At 39.4% G+C, this 25,401-nt stretch overlaps 1 long non-coding RNA gene and 1 other non-coding gene across 3 annotated transcripts; both read left to right on the top strand.

Annotated features, from left to right (window-relative positions):
• Window positions 1-1,338: 1,338 nt before the first annotated feature.
• Window positions 1,339-24,580, top strand: LOC131166846 (uncharacterized). Of its 2 annotated transcripts, none has more exons than XR_009139880.1 (2): window positions 1,339-2,162; window positions 24,378-24,580. It is a non-coding gene; the product is annotated as an uncharacterized LOC131166846 (long non-coding RNA). The 2 variants fall into 2 exon arrangements; XR_009139879.1 differs by having other exon boundaries at window positions 1,339-2,257.
• On the top strand, window positions 20,819-20,925 carry LOC131167213 (small nucleolar RNA R71). Its single transcript, XR_009140068.1, has one exon. It is a non-coding gene; the product is annotated as a small nucleolar RNA R71 (small nucleolar RNA).
• Window positions 24,581-25,401: the final 821 nt, after the last annotated feature.

Here is a 25,401-nt window from a genome sequence, read left to right as displayed (position 1 = left end):
ACAGACACATTGTTAATGAAGGTGTTGATAAATGAATTCTATTGTTTTAATGTTTACTGCTAGTGTGTCATTTCTTTGATAAGTTGCTTACTGCTTATGCTTATACTTCTTTGAACGGCCATGAAAGTATTCTATTGGTGAATTATGGTCAACGCTAAGCTAACTAGTTAAACAAAAGTGATTTAGCTAGCGAAATATTCGGTCGGTGACACCTAAAGCTTCAATTTTTTCATAATTTCAAAACAAGATAAATATTTATTAGCGAGGGTGTTTATGGTTTGGAAATACCAAAACAAAAGTCCAACAAACTCATCCAAATTGAAATATTCAGTTTAGTGTTTGTAAACTAAAATTAATTTGACTTCATTAGGCTACTAATAGTTTGAATTTTTTTACTTGGATTTTAATTTAATGTTGCAATCACACTTTGTATAAACAAATCACCACAAAATTTTTGTACGATTTTGCTGTCTTAGAATACGTTATATTTTATATAAATTGATATAAATAATATATCTTGTAAATAAATGTATATATTGGTTTGGTTTGAGTAGCTATCGGTTGATGAACATAAAAAAAAAATCGAAATGATAACAAAAATTGAAAATTGTAAGAAAAATAATAATAAATCAAAATTGAAAAAAATCAATTGACTAACTTTTCAACTCTTGGATGGAAAGGTGTGGAAGTATATTTTCTATTACACGCAATAATTTAATTGAAAAATGATGGTTAGTGATATACCCCAAATATATCACTTACCATAAGTCCAGAGTAGATTAGAGTCCAGCATTGATGAGGGCAGTTACCATTCAAGTCAACTGCTCAACCAGAACAATTGACACCAACTCCATGATGATCATAGCAATTTATGCCAACGCTACAACAACCGAAGCGATTCACGCTAGCGCCATAATTTGTCAATAAATGACATATCACCCTTGGGTCAAACTTCATCGCTATAAATAAGAATTCAGAGAAGAGGTTAAGGTATCTAATTCTAAAACTCTACTTTAGTGTTGCATAAAAAACCTCTCAAGTCAATCCTTGACTTAGGCATCAGAAAGATCTCCCAAAGTACAATCCGGGTCTTCCAAGCCTTACTTATCTCTTTTCAGGTAATTGTGATCAAGGATCATGAAGGTCATTCAATTTTTTGTTATAACAGTTGGCGCTATCCGTGAGAATTATTGAGAGGTTCTCTTTTTCAATCCTTGGTCAAGAAAGTGCAGCATATAGTTATCATTTGGAATAATTATGGACACTGGAATTATCTTATAGGGTTACAGACTCTCCATCTGTACTAACCATCTTGTCACACATTTTCAAAATTATTTCTGATGCTCCTTTGCAAAATGCTTGAAAACCACCTCCTAGAAGATTCACAAGCATAGACATTTTTTCTTGACTGAATTGAAAGTTGGAGTACCCAAAATTCAAAGTGCATGTCTTATCTGTTTAAATGCAAGTAGTAGATCCCATCGTCTCACATGCGGATAGATGCCTCACAAGAGCCTTATCATTCATTAATTTTCTCTTTGCAAAAGGCTCTGCTTAATGTTATTGCAAGTGGTAGCCCTTCTGGAATAGCAACTACGATAATGGTAACTACAGTAATAATAATAAATAAATAAATAACCGAGAATCGCCATAGATCATAAACAAGAGGAGTGGTGATGAGATCTCCTGAAGCCACGACGAGAACGGGGCGATGAGAAGCGAAAGATCGACACCACGATCAGCTCCCGATCTGTCGATTTGTACACTCACAAGCAACTCCTGATCTGCCGCACCAGCTCAAAGCCCCTGAAACTCAGCCCTGTTTCTCGGCAAACAGAGGCCGAGCGAATCGCTTTGTAGGCAGAGTCCGACGCCTGACGAGGCTTCGACACCAGATTTTCTGAAGTTCTGTTTAGGCTGTGGAGGAATCAGATACGGATTAAAATGGCAATGAAATTTAAGTCCAGCGTGGCGACTCTCGAAGACAAGAATATGGAGAACCTCCGCAGTCTCTTCTCCTGCTACAGCGACCTCGAAGAAGCGGTCGTGTTCCTTGGCAAGGTCATCGGGGAAAATAAAGGGTACGTCAAGAACATCAACGGCGCCTTGCTCAAAGTAAAGAAGCCAAGTAAGAAAATTGACGGATGAATAACCAGACCCAGGTTGGTGTATTGGAAAATTCCGGATGTAATGCAAATCTATCACAATTGATGCTTCTATACACAAGATTAATGTAGTCAACGCGCCTATTTTCAAGGTAAGGTTTTTCCATCATATAATAAAAATTTTAAAAAATAAAAACAAATAGATGTCATAGTTTCTACGCTTCAAGAGCTCCACCTTGAAGACTAATAATAAATAATAGGATGTTTTACAAGTCATTTAATTGATTGAATAATTACCTATACACCAAATGCACAGGAGCGACTCTTCATAATATAAGGCCCTAGGTGAATGATTTAATTAGAGGCCCTTAATATTTTATTTAATTTTTATTTTTATTTAAAATTAATTTTTCTAAGTACATTAAATAATTTTAGCTACACTACATGTGCACTCCATCTACCAAACACGTAAATTCCATAAATAATATTAACATTATTATATTAAAAAAAAATTTAGGAGCTCCAAAATTTTTGGGGCAAGCACCTCGGTGGCCTTAATGAAGAGCCGGCCTTGCAAATGCAGAGTGGGGTTAGCAATCATGACAGTTGCATTGCTAGAAAAATAAACAAAGTCAAGCTTTGAAATTCAAATGGGTTGGCCAAATGCACAATGGGGTCAGCAATAATGACTCCTGCACATTCATGTGCGCTAAACATTGCTCTGAACAGTGAATTTGAAATTGCAATTGGAAAATTGATTTGAAATTGCAACGCAAACCACCGTAACAGTGCACTAAACACTGAAGTTGCACAATTGTAGCAACTGCAATAGGCAAAACGTCAAACAGCAAGATCGAGCTCCTTAGTGACATGTTGTTGAGCACCTAGAGCTCAATCAACTGAACAATCCACACCATAATCAAAACAAACAGTAACAAAATCACCATTGTCAATGATAGACATCTTGCAGATCTCAATATCAAACTTCAATATGCCACGGGCATGAATCACTTCAACATCTGCACTTGCAGCCCCATTTTTGAAAAATCTAACATAGGACTCACGGATCAACTGTGATACCATCAAATAATCTGAGTTTATAGACCCCACTGACGACATGAAAATAGTCTACAAAATCTATAACACTGCACGCTCACCTGTCGTGCCCTTTGCCACAAATGATCAAACACTTTGTGCATACACGTCCAAACCCTTTGAAACAAATCTATCCCGAACCGATTTCGAATTCTAACTAATATTGAAAATAACAGAAATCACATCTTTAACCCCAATGAAATCAAAACTGTAAGAATCTGTCGAATTGAACAACCATCTCGGCATTATAATCTGATTGTCCTTGCCATTGGAGTTGTAATCCTTGCAGATCCAAGCTTTCTCCGACTTGACAGACTCAACATGGGATTCGTCAGTGCCTTCGGTACCTATAGATTTAGAAGCACACACATCTTGACTTCCCATAGTCTTTATGGGTCTGTCAACGACCATATCAGGAAAAGCTACAGAGGGGTTATCATTCAACCCCAAAGCAAATCGAAATTCAAGATCTCGCCACTCCTCAGTTCGAATAGATCTGCTACTACTACTGCAAGTTGTAGCACTTTGGGCCATCGAAACATGAGAATAAAAAGAAATATTCATGTGGCCAGCTTCCACATCGATACGGAAAGGAGCCTACAGAACATGGAAATCTTCATCATCATCAATGGTGACAATAGTAAACGATTTGCATTCTTTCTCCTCCTTTCCACTCACTCTGATTTGAGGTTTCAGAATGGAGGAGATATCTTCAGAACACTTCACCATTCCTTTTCCATAGCCTGCGAAATCAAAATTCAGTGAGCACGGAATCAACCCATGGGGAGCGTCCCTCCTGGAGAGGTTCCTTCGATCAAGTTAGTTGTGAGCCTATTTCAAATCCAACATGATTATCACACTTTAACATCTTCAAAACATAAGGCTGGTATTTCCGTTGGAGAAGAAAATGTTGCCACACATTTCAAGGCCCTGCGGAATGAGAGATGCACAGATGTACTAAAGTGTTGAGCCGTCATCCTTGATTGATTCTCAAGGTATGGACTTTTCTCCTTCAAGTTGGTTTCTTTATGCAAGAACCTAATTTTTTACGCTAAACTTGCATACAATCAAAGTCATGATGAAGTAAATATTATAATCTCTATTAAAAGATAAAAACGATATTGTGGAGCCCATAATGGGTTGTTTAGTGTCAGTTTTTATTTTGATTAAATAATAAAATAAGTAGAGCGACTTGTCCTATCATTTGAAAATCACAATAAGGTTCTCTAGTAGATAAATTACCAAAGAAGAACCAGCTCAACTGACGATCAATGCTCATGAGGCTTGAAGACTGCCCAAAAGATGAGCACAGCTCATTAGGTAAAGAAGAACTGACCCAACTGACGAGCAATGCTCGTGAGGCCCGAAGACTACCCAAAAGATGAGCACAGCTCATTAGGAGAAGAAGAATTGGCCCAACTGACGAGCAAAGCTTGTGAGGCCTGAAGAATGCCCAAAAGATGAGCATAATTCATTAGGCAAAGAAGAACTAGTCCAACTAACGAGCAACGCTCGTGAGGCCCAAAGACTGCCCAAAAGATGAGCACAGCTCATTAGGCAAAGAAGAACTGGCCCAACTAACGAGCAATGCTCGTGAGACCCGAAAACTGCCCAAAAAATTAACAGAGCTCATTAGGCAAAGAAGATCTGACCTAACTGATGAGCAATACTCGTGAGGCTTGAAGACTGCCCAATAATGAGCACAACTTATTAGGTAAAGAAGAATTGGTCCAATTGATGAGCAATGCTCGTGAGGCACAAAAACTGCCCAAAAAATGAGCACAACTCATTAGGCAAAGAAGAATCGTCCCCACTGATGAGCAACGCTCATGAGATCCGAAAACTGTCTAAAATATTAGCACAGCTCATTTGACAAAGAAGATTCGGTCCAACTGACGAGCAATGCTTGTGAGGCCCAAAAACGGCCCAAAATATGAGCACAGCTCATTAAGCCAAAAGCGTTAAAAAAGATGAGCACATCTCATTAATCCAAAAATAGCACAAAAAGCCTCTCGAATAACTGCTCAGCACAAAAGTCTTGCAAAAAAATGCTCGGCAAAAAATGCCCTTGAAGAGCTGCTCAACACGAAAGATGATCATAGCTCAAACGATGAGCACAACTCAAAAGATGAGCTCAACTCATTAGGCAAAGAAAAACCAGCTGAAATGAAGAGCAAAAATTCACAAAGGTAAGGTAAAAATGGTTCAAAAGTAACATGAATGCAATTCAGGGTGGTACCCACAAATTTCGCACATGCAACGCAACCATGCCATTTCACATACAGAAATATCACCAAACGACACACAAGCTCATTCATACACAATGCATACAACTCCGAAATAAGTCATTCATGCAAGTTTCATCATTATATAGTCATTAAGAACGGTAAACTCACGTAAAATTAACCAGCAAGCTCAATTCAAAGTTAATGTAGCCATATAAATTCGAGTATAAATAGGCAAAATCTCGAAGCATGTATAATTTGTGTGACTCATTATACCTAGGATATCCGTGGACACCTAAACAACTGTTGCTTTGACTTGGCTTAACTAGTATACCCTCAAAAACACTCAAAAGGATGGGTTCACTCATCATATGTGAGGAGGAGTGTCATGATTAAACATCCCACATATTGCAAGGAACAAACGCTAAATGTACGGAGTGGATCAATTTAAAAAGGATCCAGCCTATTTACGAGGTGTCAGGTCCTTCACCTTAGCATCTTCTCACCTACTTGCCATATCCAACCAAGAACACCCTAGATCAACTTATTCACAAACCAGGCGTGAATACATCTAAGGCATTAGGCGAGTGAAGAGTCTTCATATGTGGAGAACATGTGTCGTATCCCTGACTTTTTTTGTAGTTGTGTGGAGCAAGTATTAATCTCTCACCTCTTCTGAGGTATTTCTATTTCTCTTTTTCTTTCTTCTGCTCATTTTTCAATTTCTTTCTTTTCATGGTTAATTAGGACAATCATAACACTTCTTTTATTATTTTCATACCACCTATGTGCATTAAGCTCGAACAAGAGTCCATGAAATAAGTCTATTTCTAGGGGTGGCTCAGCCTTCACATCTTGAGTAAGTTACAAGATCTAGATTTCTATCTCCCCACTAGATATCATCCCTAGGCTAGCAATTCAAAAACCAAGACTAGTGTACAAAGAATATCTAGAAAAAATAGGGAAAGTTGAGTTTCATAAACTCTGAGTTGATGTAAAAAACCCAAAAGAACGATAAATGGCTCAACAATACCTCACAAGGTGTCAAAGTCGCCACGGGTGCTCTCTCAGTATTCACAAGGAACCTTAAGTGCTACAAGTCACGTGAACGTGTAATTATTTAGCCTCCAGAGATAACATGTAGATACAAGAGTTTATATTGTCAAATTAACACAATTGAACTACCAATCAACTTTCAATGAGTTACAATTCCTAGTTTAGTCATATAAAGAGAAACTACACATAAATGATCCAAGTGTGTACTCCTAGGTTATATGCAAGTATATGAAGGGAAAAAGTAGTGTCACTCGTGGCCTATTCCTGCATATTCACATTTGTTTTTCAATGTTATTCAAAGATGAGAAAGATCGAAGAAAAGAAAGAAACTTCCCTGGCTTCTTGGTGAATCCATCGAAGAATTAAATTTTTAGCTTTGTACTTGTGCTAAATAAACCTACATAAAAAATATAAATTATTCAAAAGTGATAGATAAATAAACAAAGTAATAAAGATAAAAGAAATAAACAAAATAAAAACTCTTTAGGTTGTCTCCCATAAGCGCTTGTTTTAACGTCTCCAACCAGACGTTTCAGCCTTCATCAATGAGGATCTCCAAGAGGAACAAACTCACGGTTCCTCTCCACTTGTTCTCCATAATAGTGCTTCAATCTCTGACTATTCACTCTGAATATGTTCCCTGTCTTGTCCTTCAAGTCTATTGCTCCAAAAGGGAAAACTTTGTCAATTGTATAAGGACCTGTTCATCTTGACCTTAACTTACCTGGGAAGAGTTTTAATCGTGAGTTGAAAAGTAGAACCTGCTAACCTGGAGCAAACTCATGCTTGAGAATTTGCTTGTCATGCCACTTCTTCGTCCGTTCTTTGTAGATTTTTGCATTTTCATACGCATCATTCATGAACTCATCCATCTCAATCAATTGAAGAAGTCGATTTTCACATGCTGCCTTCAAATCAAAATTAAGTTTCTTTACAGCCCAATAGGCTTTATGCTCCAATTCCACCGGGAGATGGCACGCTTTTCCAAACACTAATCGATAAGGGGAAATCCCGATAGGTGTTTTAAAAGCAATGTGGTATGCCCACAAAGCATCATCAAGCTTCTTTGCCCAATCCTTTCAATTGGAGTTGACCGTCTTCTCAAGGATGTTCTTGATTTCTCGATTTGAAATTTCAGCTTGGCTATTCTTTTGAGGATGGTAGTCAAGTGCTATCTTATGCTTCACACCATATTTAGAAAGAAGATTGTCAAATAACTTGTTGCAAAAGTGGGTCCCTTCATCACTAATAATAGCTCGTGGAGTGCCGAATCTTGTGAATATATTCTTATGCAAAAAATTGAGCACTACCTTTGCATCATTTGTTGTTGTAGCAATTGCTTCCACCCACTTTGACACATAATCAACTGCTAACAAGATATAAACATAGCCAAAAGAAGGAGGGAAAGGATCCATAAAATCTATTCCCCACACATCAAACAACTCAACCTCTAAGATGTTTTTCAATGGTAGCTCTTGATGTCTTGAAATATTTCCCATACGTTGGCACCGGTCACAAGTTTTCACCAAAGTGTAACTATCACGAAAAATAGAAGGCCAAAAGAAGCCACTTTGAAGTACTTTAGTTGTTGTACGTGTTTCTCCAAAGTGTCCTCCATATGATGAGGAATGGTAATGATGAAGAATGGCTTGCATCTCTTCTTCTGGTACACATCTTCAGATGATTTGATCAGGGCATCTTTTAAATAGTAAAGGCTCATCCCAAAGATAATATTTCACATCATGTAGAAACTTCTTGTGTTGATGGTACGTGAGATCTGGTGGCAATACATTGCAAGCTAGGTAGTTTACAATATCAGCGTACCAAGGAAGCTTGATCTCGCATGCAAATAACTGCTCATCAAGGAATGCTTCTTGGATCATTGAACCTGGTCTTACTTCCTCTTGCTCTAATTGAGAGAGATGATCAACAACTAAATTTTCACTCCCTTTCTTATCGCGAACCTCCAAGTCAAATTCTTGTAGAAGTAGGATCCAACAAATCAACCTAGGCTTGACATCCTTCTTGTCAAACAAATAGCGAAGTGTTGCATGATTAGTGAACACTATCACCTTTGTACCAATAAGGTAAGACCAAAATTTATCACAAGCGAACACCACAGCAAGCATCTCCTTCTCAGTTGTTGTATAATTTAATTGAGAATCATTCAATGTCCGACTTGCATTATATATAGCCCTAAACAGTTTGTCTCGCCTTTGGCCTAGCACTGCTCCAATTGCAAAGTCACTGCCATCACACATGACTTCAAAAGGTTGACTCCAATCAAGTGCAGTCATAATTGGTGCTGAAATTAGTTTCTCCTTAATTGCGTTAAAGGCCTGCAAACATACATCATTAAAGTCAAATGCAGAATTTTTTTCAAGAAGATTACATAAAGGTTTAGAGAGTTTAGAAAAATCCTTTATAAATCGTCTGTAAAATCTTGCATGTCCTAGAAAACTTCTGATTCCCTTCACATTATTTAGGGATGGTTGTTTTTCTATGATTGCAATTTTAACTCGATCAACTTCAATTCCTTTAGATGACACTTTATGGCTAAGCACGATCCCTTCTTGAACCATGAAATGATACTTCTCCCAGTTTAGGACTAGATTTTTATCTTCACATCTCTACAAAACAAGGGTTAAATTAAGCAAGCAATGATCAAAAGATGTTCCAAAAACTGAAAAATCATCCATGAAAATTTCCATTATCTCTTCCACCATATCAAAAAAGATAGCCATCATGCAACGCTGAAATGTCGTTGAGGCATTGCACAATCTGAAAGGCATCCTCCTAAACGCAAATGTTCCATAAGGGCATGTGAATGTTGTTTTCTTCTGATCCTCGAGGGCTATGTCAATCTGATTATACCCCGAATAACCATCTAAGAAGCAATAATAGGAATATCTGGCCAATCGATCCAGCATTTGATCAATAAAGGGAAGTGGAAAATGATCCTTCCTTGTTGCTTTATTGAACTTGCGGTAATCCATACATACACGCCATCCCGTGACTGCTCTTATAGGAATAAACTCATTGTTGTCATTTTTCACCACCGTCATTCCACCTTTCTTTAGCACAACCTGCACTGGACTTACCCATGAATTGTCTGAAATAACATAAATAATTCCAGCATCGAGAAGTTTTAAAATTTCAGCTCTCACAACTTCCTTCATTGCTGGATTTAATCGTCTTTGGTGCTCGATTGATGGTTTGTAAAGTTCCTCCATTAATATCTTGTGCATGCAAATTAAAGGACTTATACCTTTTATGTTAGAAATAGTCTATCCCAAGGCTGTCCTATGCTCCCTCAACACACGCAGCAGCTTTTCCTCTTCCTCCGATGTGAGTGATGCAGCGACAATCACTAGAAAGGTGTCATTATCCCCTAAAAATGCATAGTGAAGATGCTCAATAATTACTTCAACTATGGAGTTGTAGTTTGCTGCATCATTTCTTTAGAAATTCTAGAATCTATCTTTTCGACCATAGGTTCTATCCTCCCCACTTCATTGATAACTATTGTAGCTTGCTGCAAAGCTCCCAAAGCAAATACATAGTGTAGAAATTCCTTACTAGCAAAAGGTAAATCAGATTTGTAAACAGTAGAATTATTAAAATCATAAGCATGAGATGAAGTAGTGATACACCATTCTAGATGATCGACTGGTATAGCTTCCTGAAAGGCTTCTTCTATACATTGTTGCATGACATCAACCCGAAACCAAGTGCTTGGATCTTCTGGGAATCTCATGGCTTGGTAGATGTTGAACATGACCTCTTCCTTGTTTACTCTCAATGTGAGCTCACCCTTTTGAACATCAATTAACGCCCTTCCAGTGACCAAGAATTGTCACGGCCCGAACCCGAAAATGGAACCCGGGGGTGAATTTAAGTAACCTAACCTGTCTTTGTATCAATTAAAACATACCTGATACAACATACAAAGAGGGTCCGACCCCGTGGGGTGAACGGATGCCCTACATACATACATACAAACGTCCATACTATCCAGATTACGCAGCGAAATATGGTCTTTTATACATAACCAGTATCATACCAGAGTCTAAACTATACAAGTTAGGATATACATTCCCATATTACAAAACATACCCTAGGTGTCTACAAAACTATCCTGACAACCTGGGTACCAAAACTTGTACCTAGAAGGTACTAGCAATAGCTACGACACCCTTGCTTCCAGATGTTAGGACGCTACTTACCGCTACCTGAAGGCCCTGAAAAATATTGTATGTATATTCAAGGTGAGAGACCTCTCAATAAGGAAGAAAACAGTTTATATCAGTGTGTGGCATACCAGTGTCATTTTACATACTTCATAACACTATGCATACGATACAGTTTGAAACAATTCGTACAGTTTCATACAAATACATACAATTCCAGTATTTTCAGAAAACCGTTCCAGTTCATACGATACCCAACATACATACATACATACAGTCACTGTCGTCACACTAGTTCACAACTACACTAGGTCACCTTGTATCACAGCGATTACATTGCTACATACGCAACTACGCTGCGACAATCAAGGCCCAATGGTGAATCCATTGCATCATACGCAACTACACAAGGTCACCTAGTCTCACAGCGATTACGTTTCTACACATGCAACTACGAAGATCTACGACTCAGGCCCAATAATGAATCCATTGCTACATACGCAACTACACAAGGTCACCTAGTCTTACCCCAATTACATTGCCACGTGCCAACTACGCTGCGACGACCTAGGCCCACAGTGAATCCATTGCTACAAACGGTATAGATTACACCCACTGGTGACCAGCTGGAACATACTGGTGATATTTCACACCCCGGATATAGAGCCGGCCACTCTCGCCACGGTAACTACCCGATACCTGGCTGTTTTACAAATCCCTGGAATCATTTTGGAACTCACGTTCCTATACATTTCAGCATATGGTAATTAGCCAGCACATAGCTGTTTTACAAATACCTGGAACAAATACATACATTCATACATACCACACTTATTTTGGTTTACGGAAAATCATATCGTTTACGATTTCAAGTATACAGTTTATGCAAATATGGATAACAGTCATCTCAATAATACAGTTTAAACAAAACGAACGATTTTCCAAACAAAGTAGAGATGATACCCGAAATCTCCAAATTTTCCCAAAAACTGTAACCCAAAAATCCCATGTTTTTACCCAATAGATTTTCCCAAATAAGTAGTCAAAACATACATACGATCGTAGCCTATAAGCTCACCAATCCTGATTTCAAAAATGGACTGATATAAACAGAATCCCCTTACCTTAACTTGAATTCCAACTACGAACTTTACGATCCTCAAAACTACGAACCGAAACTCCAAAACCTACAAACCATAGTACAAAACATACTTACAATCCGTACTACTATACATATACTGAATCAGAAATGAAAATCGAGCCTTACCTCGATTTTGGCCCGAAACCCGAAATCCTTTGAAACGAGATTCCGATTCAATAGAAATGTAGAGAATCCTTCATTGATCCTCGCAGTAACTTTAGATTTACGATTCCGGTGACGATCGGTAACCAAAACTAGAGAGAGAGAGAGAGTGGAGGGAAAGTTCTAGAGAGAGAGAGAGAGGATTTCCAAAACTTAACAATGAAGCAAACTCAAAATATCCTTTTAAAGACCTTTGACCTGGGGGATTTTGTCGATGAAGTGGTGTCCTCGTCGACGAGGTCTTCAGGGATTTTGTCGATGAGGCAGCAATTTCGTCGACGAACCCTAATATTTAAATTTCCCTGAACCCCTCGGCTTTTTCTCATCGATGAGGCTTTGAATTTCGTCGACGAGAAGTCTTCTACCTTTGTCGACGAAATATGGCCCCGTCGACAAAGTCTACAGAATTTCATTTTTTTCCTCTTTTACGCAATAAACCCATATTTCACGGTTCGGGTTCTTACAATCTCCCCTCCTTACAAAAATTTCGTCCTTGAAAGTTGCAATCTCTCTTTACAATCACATTCATACTACTACATACATACTCTGAAGTGAAACGGTGACTATCTATACGCAGTCTCTCTACGATACATACATACTCACTCTAGAGAATACGGTGGCCATTTATACGCAGCCCCGTCACGATACATACATACATACTCTAGAGAATACGATGGCCATTTATACGCAGCCTCGTTACAATACATACATACATGCCCTCACTTATGATGGAGGAATACCGTGGTCACATACATACACGGTCTCAGGAGCTCACAATACTACATGACTCTCCCTGAGACTAACCACTAGATACAATATGATAACAGAGGATTACATACATACATACATACTCATACCACCTTGCTATTCAAATACTACTCAAACAATTGTGGATACTTCCGGTGTATTTCCGTCTCTAGTTCCCAAGAAGCTTCCTCAACCTCGTGGTTCCGTGACAATACCTTCACTAATGGTATCTCTTTGGTACGAAGCTTCTGAACTTTACGGTCTAGAACCTGAACAGGTATCTCCTTATACGCTAAAGTATCCTCAAGTCCCAAAGACTCGTAACAGATAACATGTTACGGATCCAACACATACCTCCTCAACATGGATACGTGAAACACATCATGGACCCTCAAAAGTGCTGGAGGTAATGCAACTCTGTAGGCTACTGGACCTACTCGCTCAAGTACCTCGAATGGTCCGATATACCACGAAATCAACTTGCCCTTCGAGCCAAATCTCATCACTCCTTTCATCAGAGCGATACGCAGAAATACCTTACCTCCCTCTTCGAACTCTAACTCACGGCGGTGAACATCCGCGTAACTCTTCTGCCAACTCTGAGCCGATCTAATCCTCTCCCAAATCAAACCTACCTTCTTAGATGCCTGCTGCACGAGTTCAGGTCCTAAAACCTGACGTTCACCGACCTCATCCCAATATAAAGGAGATCGACACCTCCGACCATACAAAGCCTCGAACGGTGCCATTCCTATACTAGCCTGGAAGCTGCTGTTATAGGCAAACTCTACTAGTGGCAGAAACTGAATCCAACTACTACTGAAGTCCAATACACAAGCCCGTAACATATCTTCCAAGATCTGTATTGTTCTCTCCGATTGTCCATCAGTCTGGGGGTGGAACGCTATACTAAACGTAAGCTTCGTCCCCAATGCTTCCTGCAAGCTCTTCCAAAATCGAGAAGTAAACCTTGGATCCCGATCTGAAACAATGGACACCGGTACCCCGTGCATTCTCACAATCTCATGCACGTACATATCAGCTAGCTTACTCAAAGGGTAGCTAACCTTCATCGGTACAAAGTGAGTAGATTTCGTCAACCTGTCCACAATTACCCAAATAGCATTCTGCCCGTGAAGCGCTGTCGGTAAGCTGGTAACAAAGTCCATGGAAATGTTCTCCTATTTCCACACCGGAATAGGTAATGGCTGCAACGACCCTGCCGGTCTCTGGTGTTCAGCCTTTACCTGCTGACACGTCAGACACTGCTCCACGAACTGGGCAATATCCCTCTTCATACCACTCCACCAGAAGGACTCGCGCAAATCCCGATACATCTTCATACTACCCGAATGTACCGTATGCAAAGAACGATATGCTTACTCCAGAATCGTCTTTCTGATCTCCTCATCGTTTGGAACACACAACCTGGTCCCAAATCTCAACACACCTCTGTCATAAATGTTAAAATCTGCAGTCGAACCCTGCTGCACTTTCTCCACAATCTTAGCTAACTCCACATCATTAGCCTACGCAGCTTTAATACGTTCAAACAAGGTCGGATGGATCACCAAATTAGCAATGAAAGCCTAATGATCACCAAAAACCAACTCTATGCCAAGGCTTTCCAGATCTCGTCAACATGATGCTGAGTTACAACTACAGATACTGCTGCATGCTCTGACTTCTGACTTAGCGCATCTGCTACCACATTAGCCTTTCCTGGGTGATAACTGATCGTATAATAGTAGTCCTTAATCAACTCTAGCCACCGCCTCTGCCTCATCTTCAGCTCCTTCTATGTGAAGAAATACCTAAGGGTTTTGTGGTCAGTGAAAATCTCACACTGAACACCGTACAAATAATGTCGCCAGATCAAGGCATAAACAATAGCAACTAACTCTAGGTCATGCGTAGGGTAATTCTTCTCATACTCTTTAAGTTGTCGAGATGCATAAGCTACCACCTTACCCTGTTGCATAAGCACACATCCCAAACCCTTCAAGTACGCGTCGCTATAAATCACAAAACTCTCATCCCCTAAAGGAATGGTTAATACTGGAGCAGTAACCAGTCGGTGTTTCAACTGCTGAAAACACTGCTCGCAATCATTGGTCTACTCAAACTGCACTCCTTTCTTGGTCAATCGTGCCAGAGGTCCAGACAATTTAGAGAATCCCTCCACCAACCGATGATAGTAACCCGCTAGTCCTAGAAAACTCCGAACCTCTTGCACATTCTTTGGTCTAACCCAATCGACCACAACTTCAATCTTATTGGAATCAACAGAAATACCGCCCTCAGACACCACATGGCCTAAGAACGCAACCTGATTCAACTAGAACTCACACTTCTTCAGTTTAGCATACATCTTCTTCTCTTGCAGAATCTGTAACACTAACCTCAAATGTTCCACATGCTCTTCCGTACTCCTCAAGTATACCATAATGTATTTAATGAATACCACTACAAATCGATCTAGGTACTCATGGAAAACCCTATTCATCAAATCCATGAACACCGTCAGAGCATTCGTCAACCCAAAAGGCATGACCAAAAACTCGTAGTGGTCATATCTGGTTCGAAAAGCAGTCTTCGCTACATCCTCTGCTCTAACCCTCACCTAATGATATCCTGACCGCAAGTCAATCTTCGAAAAGACCTGCGTCCCCTGCAACTAGTCAAAAAGATCATCTATACGAGGCAAAGGGTAACGGTTCTTCACTGTTAATTTGTTGATCTCACGGTAATCAATGCACATGCGCATCGACCCGTCCTTCTTCTTCACAAATAACACTGGAGCTCCCCAGGGTGAAACACTAGGTTAAACGAATCCCCTGTCCAGTAAAACCTGCAACTACTCCTTTAACTCCGAAAGTTTTGCTGGAGCCATCCAGTACGGAGCTTAAGAGATCGGTGCCTTACCAAGCAGCAACTCAATAGTAAACTCCACCTCATGATCCGGAGGTAAACCAAGTAAGTCGTCTGGAAACACATCCGGAAACTCGTTGACCACCCGAATGTCCTCGAGTCTCAACTCATCCCGCGGCGGTTCCTTCACACAAGCTAGGTACCCATGACAACCATCTAAGAGGAACCTCCTCGCCTGTAAAGCTGATAGAATTTGTGGCGTAGAACGCACACACGATCCGGCGAACTCAAAATCCTGCTTCCCAGGAGGTCTGAATACTACCACCTTCTTCCGACAATCAATCACCGCGTAGCTGGAAAACAACCAATCCATTCCCAGTATGACATCAAAACCTGACATGTCGTATACTACAAGATTCACAAGTAACAGTCTCTCCTGAATCACAACTGGGCAGTTTCCTAACATCTTAGTACAAATCGTTATACTCCTAGTCGGCATAGTCACATCCAAACATTCATCCAAAAGTTGGGTTTCAATCCCACACAATTTCACAAATCTAGTAGATATGAACGAATGGGTTGCCCCCGAATCAAATAACACCACAGCTTTATTCGAAAGCAATAACATGGTACTTGTCACCACGTTCCCAGCGTGTTCTGCATCTGCTGGAGTAAGTGAATATACTCTTGCCGGAGCTGTGGTTGCCTAGTAATTCACCCGAGGCATCTGATTACTCCCACGGCTCTGACTTTGTGCAGGCATAATCCTCCCATGTTCCTAACAACTCTTCACCATGTGGCCTGTCTCACCACAGTTATAGCATACACCCCAAAATGGTCGACACTTGCCATCGTGCCATTTATGGCACTTAGCGTATGGTGCGGAGGATGGATCCCATTGAGAGTTTAGCTACTCGGTGTTCTGCCGATAACCAGAGCTGTAGTTCTTCTTCTTCTTCCATGGACCCTGCCGAGGACCACTCTGAGGACCAAAAGATACTGGCTTCTTCCCTTGAACCTGCACTACCTCATCTCCCCAAAGGTCGGTCTCAACTATGGTGGCTTTATCCACCAGGATAGAGAACTCACGAATCTGCAGCATCCCCACAAGACGGCGGATGTCTTTCCTCAGACCCCTTTCAAACCTCCGAGCCTTCTCGTGCTCATTCGGAACCAAGTACGGTCCAAATCGAGATAGCTTGATAAATCTGGCAGCATACTTTTGCACCGTCAAAGTACCCTGTGTCAGGCCTGAAAACTCATCGGCTTTCGCATTCCGGGTGGAGACCGAAAAGTATCTCTCAAAGAATACCTCCTTGAAGTGGCTCCACGTCATATCAGATGGACCAATTCTCCGCCTCTCAAGCAGACTCACCGCTGTCCACCATCGCCTTGCCTCCCCAGTCAACTGGAAGGTAGTGTACAAGACCTTCTGCTTCTCAGTGCAATGGAAGACTCCCAAAATCCTCTCAGTCTTCTCAATCCAATCCTCCGCCACTATCGGATCAGGTCCTCCAGCAAATGTCGGAGGGTGCATGCGTGTGAACCTCTCGATGGTACACCCTGCATCAATAGGAGAACTCTCGCGTCTCCTAAGACTCCGCCCAATCTCTCGGATTACCTCTCTCGCCAAACCACGAGACACAGAAGGAGACTCATCGCTTGCCATCTCCTCGAAGCCACTCTCCAAGTTATTATCCTTGGGTTTCATACTGAAAACAGAATAGGAATCGATTATAATTCCTATATCGTACACAGATAACACAATCATAGACCTAATCATGTCAACTATTACTCTCACAGATCTAAGCCCGTCCCATCACACCGACATGAAAATCGTCAATGGTCTGCCCTGCCTTTATTAGGAATCGTCATTCTAGGAAAAACACGGAATACCGTCGACACATTCCGATCTAGCAACAGAACAACCCTCAACCAACACTACCCATTTCCCACATCCTATACTCTAGTATGTACACATCAATACTCCTAACCAAGTCTACAAGACCTAAGAACCTGGTTAGCTCTGATACCAAGTTGTCACGCCCAGAACCCGGAAATGGAACTCGAGGGTGAATTTAAGTAACCTAACCTGTCTCTGTATCAATCAAAACATACCTGATACAACATACAAAGAGGGTCCGACCTCGTGGGGTGAACGGATGCCCTATATACATACATACAAACATCCATACTATCCAGATTATGCAGCGAAATACGGTCTTTTATACATAACCAGTATCATACCAGAGTCTATACTATACAAGCTAGGATACATTCCCATATTACAAAACATACCCCAAGTGTCTACAAAACTATCCTCACAACCTAGGTACCAAAACTCGTACCTAGAAGGTACTAGCAGTAGCTACGACACCCTTGCTTCTAGACGCTAGGACGCTACTTACCGCTACCTGAAGGCCCTGAAAAATAGTGTACGTACATTCGGAGTGAGACACCTCTCAGTAAGGAAAAAAACAGTTTATATCAGTGTATGGCATACTAGTGTCATTTTACATACTCCATAACACTATGCATACGATACAGTTTGAAACAATTCGTACAGTTTCAAAAAAATACATACAATTCCAGTATTTTCAAAAAACCATTCCAGTTCATACGATACCCAACATACATACATACATACAGTTAGTGTCATCACACTAGTTCGCAACTACACCAGGTCACCTCGTCTTACAGCGATTACATTGCTACATACGCAACTACACTGCGATGATCAAGGCCAAATGGTGAATCCATTGCATCATATGCAACTACACAAGGTCACCTAGTCTCACAGCGATTGCGTTTCTACACATGCAACTACGAAGATCTACGACTCAGGCCCAATAGTGAATCCATTGCTACATACGCAACTACACAAGGTCACCTAGTCTCACCCCGATTACATTGCCACGTGCCAATTACGCTACGACAACCTAAGCCCACAGTGAATCCATTGCTACAAACGGTGTAGATCACACCCACCGGTGACCAGCCAGAACATACTGGTGATATTTCACACCCCGGATATAGAGCCGGCCACTCTCGCCACGGTAACTACCCGAAACCTGGCTGTTTTACAAACCCCTGGAATCATTTTGGAACTCACGTTCCTATACATTTCAGCGTACAGTAATTAGCCGCCACATAACTGTTTTACAAATACCTGGAACAAATACATACATTCATACATACCACACTTATTTGGTTTATGGCAAATCATATTGTTTATGATTTCAAGTATACAGTTTATGCAAACATGGATAACAGTCATCTCAATAATACAGTTTAAACAAAACGAACGATTTTCCAAACAAAGTAGAGATGATACCCGAAATCCCCAAATTTTTTCGAAAACTGTAACCTAAAAATCCCGTGTTTTTACCTGATAGATTTCCCCAAATAAGTAGTCAAAACATACATACGATCGTAGCCTATAAGCTCACTGATCCTGATTTCAAAAATGAACTGATATAAACAGAATCCCCTTACCTTAACCTGAATTCCAACTACGAACTTTACGGTCCTCGTCGACGAGGTCTTCAAGGATTTCATCGATGAGGTAGTGATTTCGTCGACAAACCCTGATATTTAAATTTTCCTGAACCCCTTGGCTTTTTCTCATCGATGAGGCTCTAAATTTCATCGACGACAAGTCTTCTACCTTCGTCGATGAAATATGGCCTCGTCGACGAAGTCTGTAGAATTCCATTTTTTTCCTCTCTTACGCAATAAACCCATATATCACGGTTCGGGTTCTTACAAAAATGGTCGGCCAAGAATTAGTGGCACTTCTTGATCTTCCTCCATATCTAACACCACAAAATCAGTAGGAAAAATGAATTTGTCCACCTTTACCAATACATGTTCTATGATTCCACGTGAATACTTGATGGATCGGTCTACAAGTTGCAAAGAAATGGTTGTTCGTTTCATATCTCCAAGTCCCAATCTACAAACAGAAAGTAGCATAAGATTAATGCTAGCACCAAGATCACATAAAACTTTATCAAAAATGAATTTCCAATAGTGCAAGGCAAAGTAACACTCCCTGGATCTTTTAATTTTTTATGCAATTTCTTTTGGAGAATATCACTACACTCCTCGGTAAGCTTCACTATTTTGAACTCCTCCAACCTTCTTTTCTTGGAAATGAAGTCCTTCGGGAATTTGACATAGTTTGGCATTTGTTCCAAGGCATCTGCAAAAGGAATATTTATGTGACTTTTCTTTAAAATATCCAAAAACTTAGAAAATTTCTTATCTAATTTTTTTTTTTGAAAACGTTGAGGATAAAGAAGTGGAGTAGAGAGAATAGAAGGATTGTCAGGAAATGAAATTGCTAGTGACGTGTCAGTCTTGCCTAGTGTATCATCCACAATCTCCTTTTCTTTCCCTTTATTCTTGCTTCGGCCATTCTTTTCAGTTGTAGGTGTGGAAATGGTTTCCTTTGCTAGTGACTTCTCAATTTCTCTTCCATTCCTAAGTGTGATGGCCTTACATTGTTCCTTAGGATTCACTTCTGTGTTGTTAGGAAAAGTTCCTCTTTGTTGGGAATTTATAGTCGTGGCCAGTTGCCCAATTTGCATTTTAAGATTCTTCATAGTGGCTCCCATATTGTTGCAATAAGTCTCGATGTTTTCCAACTGTGAATCAGTCTTTTTAAACCTGTCTTTTTTCTCCTCAACAAATGATATCATGGAATCCTCAAGTGACATCTTCTTCTCACTTTATTGACTATCAAGTCTTGGAGGAGGTTGCAGCACATTCTTTGTATTTCCATAAGACAAATTCCCATGATTTCAAAGCCTTGGATGGTAATATTGTGGCACTAGATTACCCCTATAGTTGTAGTTCCGATTATTGATGTATTGAACCTGTTCATGACTCGCTTCATTGCTCGGATCTATCCTACTTGTAGCTACCACATATTCTGCACTTTGTGGTATCCTCTGGGTGGTCAAAGTTGCAATCTGATGAGACAGAGAAGCAACTTGAGCTGAAAGTGCAGCAAATGGCTCCAATTCATGAATCCCAGCAACTTTCTTAGCCATAGTTTTTTCGGTTGGCCATTGATAGTTATTTAAGGTCATTTCTTCCAAAAGAGAAGTAGCACCTTCAGGTGTCTTTGACATCAAAGTTCCCCCAGATGCAGCATCAATTAAAGTTCGAATTTGCCCGTTTAACCCATTATAGAACATCTGAATTTGTAACCAATCCGGCAATCCATATTGTGGGCAGCATCGAATCAAATCCTTATACCTTTCCCATGCTTCATAGAGTGATTCAAAATCATGTTGCTTGAATTGACCAATCTCACTCCTGAGTTGAGCTGTTTTTGCAGGTGGAAAGAATTTAGTTAGAAATTTTTCTGCCATGTCTTGCCAACTAGTGATACTCCCAGGTTGTAGAGACTGTAATCAACCTCTTGTTTTGTCCCTCAAAGAAAAAGGGAACAATCTCAGTCTAATGGTGTCTTCAGTAACACCATTGATTAATGCTGGTTTGAGCTCAAAATTGTTGGCATTAATGGGTTGGCGTCTGATACCCGAATAGTTGTCATTCACAACTGGTCGTACATAATCCTTCAGGGTGCATGGCTGCACGTTATCTTGTCCATTCTCCATGGCTAGTACCCTCATTTTCCTTAGTGCTCTGAGCGTTCTTTCAATCTCCGGATGAAAAGGAATAATGGCACGAGTTCTAACACGACGCATCCACATAAAAAACACACCTGAAATAAAGAAGATAAAAAATAAATAATAAAATAAAATAAAATAAAAAGAAATAAAATAATAAATATAAAAATAAAATTCTAAATTAAAACAAAGATTACTTTGTATCAATATTGGCAAAAATAAGAAAAACTCAATCCCTGGCAATGGCGCCAAAAACTTGATCGGTGCAAAACTGCAAGTGCACAGTATCACAATTTTATAATATAATGATGTCTAGAGTATCATCCTTAGGGATTGATGTCTTAATTTTACCAAGTACCGAAATTTTACTAACCTTGATTTTATTTAGAAAGATTAATAATTTTAGACTACAAAATTTAAATAAAGCTACTTTAAATAAACTATTCAAGAGAATTCAAAACTAGATGTCATGTATCAAATTACTGATGGTGAAAACTTCTAGGAAACCGATTTCACCTAATTTCTCACTATGCTTTACTCATCTAACTAATTCAATTTCGTTTTCTCTATTTGTTAGCAAATCTCCAATTTTTCCAAAGGTCTCTTTCGATAGCCAATCAGAACCTATTCTTGTTTATTATTTAACATAAGATTATGCAAATTCATAACGCAAGAATGCAATAACAACCTTGATTTTTAATGCTATGTAGATTCATACAAGTCTTTCAATCTATATATTTATCTACGCTGAATTACCCAAGATCTATCCTATGATCCCCCCTTTCGATAGCAAATCACAAGACTAATATCATTTAATTAATGGCTAGTTAATTAAAAGCATTAAGTACAAAATAACTGTAACGACCCAAAAAAAAAAAAATAATAATAATAATTAATTAATTAAAAAATTATTATTATTATTTTTATTAAGAAAATTAATTAAATTAAGAAATTTGAGGATTTCGGATATATATATATATAAAAGTATATATGTAAGTATATATATATATATATATATATATATATATATATATATATAAGTATATAATAAAGTGTAATGCAAAGGATAAAGGAAAGAAAAAAAAAAACGGAAACTTAAAGGCTAAAGAAGCAAATAGGAAGTAAAAAGAAAAAAAGAAAAAAAAAAAAAAGACAACTCACGTTGGCGCAAATAGAAAGAGAAAAAGAAGAAAAAAAAAAATTTCTCTCAGCTTACGTTCTCCACTCCTCTTCTTTCTACGATTTTGCGGCGGATTCTCGCCCAATTGAAAATCCTAAAATACCACTGAACTCTATTCTCCGCTACCGACATATCTACCGAAGTGGATTTGTTGTAGAAGTAACGTAGACATATCTCTTGGGGTAAGCCAAATTCTCATTCTTGTCTCAATTTTTCTTAAATTTTAAGCCAAATTGACGATCGAACACCACCACGAAAATCTAGGGATGATTCTCTACAAGTCTAGCGGAGCAGATTTCTCGTGGGGTCGTTGTGAAAATAGTCCTAAAATTAGGATAAATTGGTTATTTAGAAATTAATTATTATTTAATTATTGTAAATTAGGAAATGTTAAAATAATATTTTATTGGGGTTGATTTGATTAAATTAGGGTTCGGGTGAGCATCGTGGGTATAATCTTGGGAGCCCTGCAGGCGTGGTTCAGGGAATTATGTAAGGGGAAATAAAATTATATCAGTATTTTTTTAAGGTAAACCGATTATTTACGAGCATATGAAATTTATTATTTATCTATATGATTTTCGGAATAGCCTGATTATTGGAAAAATGATGATTTTGGTTTAAGGTTATATTTGGGGATAATTGCTTATGATATTAAAATTGTGTAGCATGAGAACAATTACTTTCTAATAAATTGAATATGAATTTCTGTGGTATTTGGCTTACATGAGCGATGTTTGGAATGATTATGACATGATGAATGAATTGTTATGTTTGACTCCTATGTGGAAATGTATTGATCTGTTGGAATATTGTGTGGGAAATGTATTGATTTGTTGGAATACTGTGTGGGATATGTATTGATCTGTTGGATTCCTGCGTGGAAATGCATTGATGCGTCTGTGTGAACTAATTGGTGTGGTTATTCGTATGCACCTCAATATAACGTTGGCATGAGGAGATTGTTATATTACCTAGATGCAAATCATGATATGACGTTGGCAGGTCGAGGAGCTTGTCATATTGTTATTTATATGGGGTAGGACATTGGTAGGTCGAGGAGCTTGTTCTACTGATGTATGACGGGTAGGTCATGGGGATTGGATACTGGTAAATAGTGGTGCCTGTGTAGGCCACGTGTTGCAGAAGCTGGAGTGGTGCTTGTGTGGGCCACGTTATATCCTGTGTGGATAATGGCACCTATGTGGACCATGTTATGTACCCTGTGTGGGTAGTAGTGCCTGTGTGGGCCACATGTAGATAAGAAGTACATAGGTACCTATGTGGGCCACGTATTGATATGTACGCAGTTGCTCTGTGTGGGCCACGTACTGAGGACATTGGAAGACGAAGTATAAGTTGCATGATTCCTTTGTGGATGTGTTGTGCGCATATGAATTTAATTATAGCATAAAAATAATGGTATAACATATTGTGAATGCATGTGTGTGCATGTGGCGAGATAAACATACCACTGGGGGGCTTGCTGAGAAAGGCGAGTGCTTTGCTAGGCAGTTTCTTGGTATCAGTGCAAAGGGATGCTACTTGTATGGGTGGGTAGACATCCCGATCCTTGAAAACCTTCGCCTTTAAAATAATAAATATGTGTGTACTAGCGGCAAGGTAATACTTCACCCGAGTGCTTACTGAGTAAGGTGAATGCTCTGGTAGGTAGTTTTTAGTACCAGAACAGAGGTAAGCTACTTGTATGGGTGGGTAATCTTCCTTATTCTTGGGGACTTTTGCCTGCATAAAAATTATGTACTTGTGCATTTGGATGTGTGTATGATATTAGATGTCAAGAATGTTATTAATGGTACATTTTCTCAGTTGTTATTGATATTATGTGAGAAGCAGTTTATTTTGATATGTAAATATTAAAAACTCATTTGTCACACACTGTTATAATTTATTCCACCCTTACTGAGAAGTGTCTTACCCTAGTGGATTAACAATTTTTCAGGTTCTTCTGGAGACCGGGTTTGAAGGCCTAGGCTAGGACTGTTTTTGTTCGTTTCTTTTTAGGGTATTGTGAGATACAGATATATGTATAGATATATTTGTACGTGATTATGTTTTAAATACTGGTTGTGGAGATAGATATTTGGATGTTGTAGTATTCGTTTTTGGGTTGTTATATAAAACTATGGTATTTATTTGAGGTTATTTATTTATGTTCCGCTACGTGCATGATAATTATGGTATCAGATGTAGGTGATTGGAACACGTGGCACCTGGGCCCCACTTGGCGGGTTTCGGGGCGTCATAATAACTCAAACAAACAATAAGGAAAACTAATTCAGATTAGCATCAACGAGCAAGCATAGTTCGAAACTGGGTTACATCGTTTTCCTAGAATACAAAAATTTAGTTCATTATGAAAATTAAATCCAACAATAAAGATTCCACCATGTTTTCTTTTATTTGGAGAGTAGAGTAAAAATCAACACTCACAACATCTCCATCGCTGGCCGCGAACACCCCGAGCACTGCCTTTGTTCGCCACCTTTCGATTTCGAAAAGATTCTAATTTGCTGCGCGCCGCCACCTCTCCTTTGCCGTTGTTCGTATTGTTTTTTTCCTACAGCGCCGCCTCTTTGAGATCCAAGAAAGCCTCCGTGCACACAGCCTCCACCAAAAGACAATTTGCGCGTGTGTGGCTTCCACAAAAGAAAAAAAAAATTCCTTTTTGTCTCCTTTTCCAAACCTCCCAGCAAGAAGAAATATTTTCAAGCCTCCCTATTTGCTTCCTGCGCAAGGCCTCCTCAATAGGGTTCTCCTCCTACTGCTCTAAAAAATATTAATATATATACCTCTTTACCCTACAAACCCAGCGCCTCATTCACTCCTTTTCCTTGCACAACCTCCTTTAGAAAAAACCCAGCGCACGACCTCTAATCTACAATTAAAAGTCCCCTAGAAGAAGTTCCCAAGTAGCCTACCTTCTTTGACTCTTCAAAATCTCCTTCTTTCCTTTCTTTCCTTTC

The sequence above is a fragment of the Malania oleifera genome, chromosome 10, assembly GCF_029873635.1.
Source record: "Malania oleifera isolate guangnan ecotype guangnan chromosome 10, ASM2987363v1, whole genome shotgun sequence".
Classification (NCBI taxonomy): Eukaryota; Viridiplantae; Streptophyta; class Magnoliopsida; order Santalales; family Ximeniaceae; genus Malania; species Malania oleifera.
This window is presented reverse-complemented; position numbering and strand designations above follow the sequence as displayed.